General features: G+C 38.6%; 1 long non-coding RNA gene across 1 annotated transcript; it reads left to right on the top strand.

The window, feature by feature from the left end:
- Nucleotides 1–4732: 4732 nt before the first annotated feature.
- Nucleotides 4733–6352, top strand: LOC133724721 (uncharacterized). Its single transcript, XR_009853965.1, has 3 exons — nucleotides 4733–4852; nucleotides 5013–5929; nucleotides 6016–6352. It is a non-coding gene; the product is annotated as an uncharacterized LOC133724721 (long non-coding RNA).
- The last annotated feature ends 858 nt before the right edge of the window (nucleotides 6353–7210 follow it).

Below are 7210 nucleotides of genomic sequence, written 5' to 3'. Positions count from 1 at the left end.
CACAGTACCAACAGAATATTCGAGTTTTCCAATCTGACAATGGCGGAGAATATATTAATGGTCCTATGCAGGAGTTCATGCAATCTCATGGAATTCGACATCAGACTTCTAACTCATATACTCCTCAACAGAATGGATTGGCAGAAAGGAAGAATCGACAGTTACTTGAAGTTGTCCGTGCCTCTTTGTTTGGCATGCATGTACCTCGTGAATATTGGGGAGAAGCTGTGAAGTCCGCCGCTTACCTCATTAATCGTACTCCCTCTCGGGTAATTGAATTTCAAAATCCTCAGCAGAAACTTCAGAAACTTCTGTCACTTCCGTCGCTACCAAATCTTGAACCTCGCGTGTTTGGATGTGTAGCCTATGTTCATATTCCCAAGCCTCAACGCAGCAAGCTTGATCCCCGTGCCCGTAAGTGTATATTTGTTGGTTATGCGGAATTCAAAAAGGGTTATCGATGTTATGATCCTCTTACTGGTAATATGTATGTTTCTCTTGATGTTGCATTTCGCGAATCTGAGCCTTATTATTCAGGGGGAGTTTCGGAGTCTTCCCTTCAGGGGGAGAGAGATTGTGAAGGAAATCCTCGGGATTTATTTGCATTTGAAGAATTCGAAGAATTAGAAGCTTTGGAGTCGAAATTTGGAATTGGGAACTCCCCAAACGAAAACGAAAACGAAAAAGAAAAAGAAAAAGAAAAAGAAAGAGAAGAAGTTGGCGCAGGAAACGAAAAAGAAAAAGAAAGAGAAGAAAAAGAAGAAGTTGGCGCAGGAAACGAACAAGAAAGAGCAAGAAAGGAAAAAGAAAAAGAATATGAATGTGGTGAACTGACCGTGGGGTCCTCAGGAGGGAAAAGTGGATTGATGGGAGATAAAGAAGTTGGAGGTGGACAAAGAAAAAAAGAAGATGGAGGTGGACAAAGGAAAAAACGTGGATTGATGGAAAAAGAATATGGAGGTGGACCCGTGGGGCCCCTAGGTGAGGACGGTGGAGTCATGGAAGGAGGACAAATCGATGGACAATTTTTAGACTCCTCCAGCCGATCATGTGGCTCTAGCCGAAAATTTGACAAGGTGAATAGTGCTGATGCTACAAGTCTACGCCAAAATGCTACTGTGCAGCCCCAAAGTGGTCTTGAAAGTGACCCTACATCACAAACTAATGAATTCCTCATTGACCAGTCTGGCAGTGATGCACCCAATGAACAAAATATAATTCAGAGTCCTCATCTATCAGAGTTTTTCCCCCTCTCTACATCGTCAACTGAAGAATCCGCTGCGAGTGTTCCTTCTCAGGTACCTTTAATTTCAAATGAATCATCTGGAGTAGGTAATATTGAACCTAGGAAATCACAGAGGGTTACTAAGGGTATTCCTAAGAAACAATATGAACCAGACATCAAAACCAAAGCTAAGTATCCTATAGCAAATTACATGTCTAACCATAGGTTGTCTGGGTCACATGCACTTGTTGTTGATCAATTATCCACTGTATCTATTCCTAGTAGTGTACAGGATGCTTTGGCAGACCCCAAGTGGACTCAAGCAATGAATGAAGAACTAGAAGCCTTGCAGAAAAACTCGACTTGGGATATTGTGACTATGCCAGCTGGAAAACAGACTGTTGGATGCCGATGGGTGTTTACAGTAAAACTTAAAGCTGATGGAAGCATTGACAGGTACAAAGCCAGATTAGTTGCCAAAGGTTACACTCAGCGCTACGGAATTGATTATGAAGAGACGTTTGCCCCGGTAGCAAAGATCAATACTGTTCGAATCTTGATTTCACTTGCAGCAACTAAAGATTGGCCTCTACGTCAGTTTGATGTGAAGAATGCTTTCCTCAATGGTAACTTGGAGGAAGAAGTGTATATGGACATGCCGCCAGGAGTTAAAAATTTGCCTTATGATACTGGCAAGGTTTGTAAGTTGAAGAAGTCTCTTTATGGTCTGAAGCAGTCTCCGAGAGCTTGGTTTGGGAGGTTTTCCAAGTCCATGAGGACGTTTGGATATAGACAAAGCAACTCGGATCACACTTTGTTCATCAAGCGTAGTCAGGGTAAGGTTACCGCTCTGATAGTATATGTTGATGATATGATTGTCACAGGGGATGACATAAAAGAGATGGAGGCTCTACAGAAGTATCTTTCTAAGGAGTTCGAGATGAAGGATCTTGGGCAATTAAAGTACTTTCTTGGAATTGAAGTTGCGAGGTCTAAGAAAGGGATTTCGTTGTCCCAACGAAAGTATGTACTTGATTTGTTAGCTGAAACCGGGATGCTTGACTGCAACCCTATTGAGACACCGATCGAGATGAACCACCACCTTGCCATCTGTCCGGATCAAGTTCCAACTGATAAAGGAAGGTACCAACGTCTAGTAGGGAGACTTATTTATCTTTCTCATACTAGACCTGATATTGCTTATGCTGTGAGTGTGGTTAGTCAGTTTATGCATTGTCCTAGTGAAGAGCATATGGATGCAGTGTATCGTATTTTGAGGTATCTTAAGATGGCACCTGGAAGAGGTTTGTTGTTTGAAAAAAAGGGTGAATTGGAAGTTGTAGGGTACACGGATGCAGATTGGGCTGGTAATAAGACAGACAGACGGTCTACATCTGGGTATTTTACATTTATTGGAGGAAATCTGGTGACTTGGCGCAGCAAGAAACAGAAGGTTGTTGCTAGGTCAAGTGCTGAAGCTGAGTTTCGAGGTATGGCACACGGAGTGTGTGAGATGTTGTGGATTCGTAATGTGTTGAAAGATTTGGGTGTTAAACTCAAGAAACCTATGGATTTGCATTGTGATAGCACATCTGCTATTGAAATTGCTCACAATCCTGTTCAGCATGACCGAACTAAGCATGTGGAAGTAGATCGACATTTCATTAAGGAAAATCTGGACAGGAAAATTATTCGTTTTCCTTTTGTGTATACAGAAGATCAATTAGCAGATGTTCTTACGAAAGGAGTGTCAAGGAAAGTGTTTGACAACTCGATTGACAAGTTGGGCATGATTGACATCTACGCACCAACTTGAGGGGGAGTGTAGAATATTGTGTAAATATTTACTTTCCTTGTACATATAGATTACGTCTCTCTGTATAATTGTAGGAGATCTTTTCCTATTAGGATTACTCTTGTATCACTTTATAAACCCTATTCTTGGGGGTGAATATTATTGAAGCATTCCAAACATATTGAATTCTTATTTTCTACTATTCTTCCAGATCAATCAAGTTGGTCCTCAGTCCTCACAAATGGGTTATTGATCTTCAGAGATAAATTAGAAGAACAAAACTTCTGAAAACAATGAACATTAACATAAGAAGATATAGCCATTCTTCACAAACCCAGTACTGAACATTGAAGTTATAGTCAGCTCAAGTCAAACAACATGTATCTCACATGAATGTAAGATGAGATTGCTCAGAAGGTATACATCTAAAGAAACATAGATCAAGCAACAAGTTGGTAAGATACATGTCTATATGCAGATTATCGGGCCAACAAGGCAACACGATCCTTTTGTATTGCCTGTGTTGGGTTCATATCAAAGAGCTCGCACCGGATAGGCATCTCCATCTCATAGAAGGGGTTCTTCAGGACATAATCAGTGTACAGCTCATAGATGTGTTTCAAGAGACCTTCCATGTGCTGCGTACCAGGCTCACTGAAAATACACCAAATCTTCGTGCAAAAGATTGTTGTTGCTGCATTATAAACCTGCAACAAAAGATAAACAGAAAGAATGTTGGTCATAACTCATAAAAACTTTCCATCACAGAAACAGCAGAAAATATCAATTCATTGTATAAACTAAATCGAAAAGATGCACTTAAGATCAAAGTTGCGTCCCAAGAAAATACACCATCACTTCGTGCAAAAGATTGTTGTTGCTGCATTATAAACCTGCAACCTAGCATGTTCAATCTTCCGTCTCCGGAACTAGCATGCCCAGAATTCATGTCTTCTTTTATCAAATAACCTGTTGTCATAAACGAACTCATTCAGCAAAATTTTCAACATTCAACACTTTCATACTAGAAAAGTTTCAATTTCCAATTTCAACTCTAGGGTTTAAGAGCAATTCATGTCAAAAGCAAGAGAGAATTGTAACTGAAAGCTTACTGAGCAATTCGACTCAAAAGCCCATCTTATTTCCTCTGTTTCAATTACACATATAGACTGCACTTGGAACAGCTTTTACACAAATTAAGGAAGTAAATCAAAACAAGACTCCTACTCAACTTCACTCCTAAAGACTTGGTAAACAAGCTGACTTCCTAAGAATTAGGATACCCAACTATCTTATTCAAAAACATAAAGTTTAACAATTCATGTATATTCAGATTGTGTATTTTACGATCTCCATCTCATCAAGAAACTCGAATGAATTCCATTGCATATATACATTTAAATCATACCCATTTAGCAGCAATCACACAAAACCCACAAAATTGTAAATTATATGTGAGTCATATCTAAAAGATCTACTCGATCTTTAGCTTTGTAACAAGATTTGTAAAACAGAGAGCAGAAAATTGATGTAGAACGAGAGTCGTAAAACTAGAGAGTTGAAATTTATAGAAATTTTTTTAAAAAAAAATCACTCGGCTAGCTGGTGCTGCGAATAGACACAAAAATTGGGGGGTCTGAGAAAGAGTGCGTCTGTTTGTCGATTGTGTTTGAGATTTATCTAATCCTATCTGCTTCGCCAGCAAGCTCCCACTATTCTCTTCCAAAAGTCTCACTCTCTCTACTCCTTTTACTCCGATCCGTGGAAAGTGGCTCCTGGTACATCCATGAATTTTACTTTGTCGGAACAGACTCTTCCTTCAGGTTTCAAAGGTTACACGGTTTCTCAATCCTATTACACCGTCTTTCCTTCTCGCCTCTCTCTTCCTACATCTCACACAAAACATATAAATTCCACAGAAAGAAACAATCTTCCTACAAAATTTCTTTCTCTGTTCTTGAATATGATGAACATGGATTGAAATTTTTTCAGATTCGTCTTCAGATGCTGAAAATGAGGAATTTTGGAATCTTGCTAATTCATCAATTTGATGAAGAATTGATGAATTTGCAGATTATTGCTCTACAAGAGAATGGAAGGAGAAGGCGTACTGATTTCGACCTTGTGGTCACCAATGCCCAGACCAATGAAGGTTGGTTCGATTTAGTTTTAGTTATTCCCTTCTTAACTTATTTTCTAATTGAAATATGGGTCCTGGGAGTGTGAGTTGATTGGTAATTTATGATTTTGGGGTTTTCAAAACTAGTTTTGGGATTGTCTTAAATTTTGAGTGATATTCAGTAGTTATATACTGATCTAGATTTCAAGAAGGATGTTATATTGCTACAATGCAGTTCACAATTAGTTCACTAGTTGCCACCATGTGTCTTGAATTTAGAGTGACTTCATATGGATGTCTTCACAATTTTTATTGAATGAACAAAGTTTTGTTGGCTGGTACAGAATGTACAAAATTTGGCTATCAAAACTTTAGTGGTGAGTTGGATCATTCTTAGAGGGGACAGGTTCTGTGAGATTGAAATCTGGGTTATGCGAAATGGTTAATCTGACTTTAACTTCCTAGGAAACGCATTTTGGTTGCTCAAATGCAGCAGATATATGCCTCCCGAATATGTGATGCATGGACATTTTTCTGTTCAATCTGATGTCTATAGTTTTGGCGTGTTGAATTTGGAGATAATAAGTGGACAGAAAAATAGTTGCTTTGCTCATTGAGAGAATGTGGAGACTCTTCCAAGCTATGTAAAGTTTTCTTTCCTCATGGAGAGAATGTGGACTCTTCCGAGCTATGTAAAGTTTTCTTTCCTCATGGAGAGAATGTGGACTCTTCCGAGCTATGTAAAGTTTTCTTTCCTCATGGAGAGAATGTGGAGACTCTTCCAAGTTATGTAAGTGAAATGATACATATATAGTTTTGGTGACGAGCAAGAAAATTCCGTCTCTGACTTTATATATAATGCACAAATCAATGCAGGCATGGAAAAGCTGGAAGGAAGGGAAACCTTCAAATGTGACAGATCCCACATTGAAGAATGGTTCAAGGACTGAAATAATGAGATGCGTACACATTGGACTGTTATGTGTGCAAGAAAATCTAGCTGATAAACCAACCATGGCTTCAGTTATCCTCATGTTGAATAGCTACTCTCTCAGTCTCCCAGCACCCTTAAAACCAGCATTTTTAATCTATAGTAGCGTCGGATCTAGGAGAAACTTTGACTCTCTCGAAGTAACCGAAAATGATGATGCTTCATTAATCACTGAAGTAAATCCTCGCTAGAGCTTGAAGATTGATCGATATAACAACACTTTTTCGATCATAATGTAATTTAATTAGCATCCATCCGTTTGATTCACTTTGGTACTGAACAGGGCGATTCATTCATTTATTGTCTAGATACGTGCTTAAATAGACCTTTGGTATAGACATTAATAAAAAAAGAGGGCAAAGTCGGCTGCTATTCTGTTGCTTTAAATTGGTTTTGCAGTGGCTCTCATTTGTTTATCAACTTTTTTGGTACCACTTTAACTAGTTCAGTTTGATGGGATTTGGCTCCTCCTTTTGTTATTTCGAATTATAATAGTGACGGTTTAGTTCTTCCTCAATTTCATTTTCTTTAGCTAGTTGTATGTTGTGTTTCTATTATGAAGGTCTTGGCTTCGTCTCCCTCTTTCAGTTTCAAAAAGTAGCTCTTATAAACAGCACAGTATGGTATATTTTACAATTTGATTTAATAACAAATCAAAATTTGAAGAAGCTTCGTTTCCTTAGCTTTTTTTTTTTTTTATGACAAGCGTTAGCCTTTTCTTTTAGAAGTTTCCTACTTTCCTTCATTTACAGGGTTCTGGACCAAGATTATGCATTAGCACAGAAACCACGAACTTATGGCAAAGAAAAGGAAGAACGTACAAAAGAAAGTCATCGTTCCACAAAAACACTACAATTTCAATCCATGGATTATCCTTCGTTTTCTTTTCTTCCCAAAGATCTTGTCTTGAAAAATACCTCACTACTCGTCTGTTCGTAGTCCCGTGAATCCCGTCTCCATCAACATTTTGGAACAAAGTTTACTTGTTTTATGAGGTTAATCTTGATCGATTTGGCTAGCTGGACAGACCGAGTAACATGTTTAGAGCTTGATTCATATTTAGAGCTTCATAGTTTTCCT

Source organism: Rosa rugosa, chromosome 1 (genome assembly GCF_958449725.1).
Source record: "Rosa rugosa chromosome 1, drRosRugo1.1, whole genome shotgun sequence".
Lineage (NCBI taxonomy): Eukaryota > Viridiplantae > Streptophyta > Magnoliopsida > Rosales > Rosaceae > Rosa > Rosa rugosa.
This window is presented reverse-complemented; position numbering and strand designations above follow the sequence as displayed.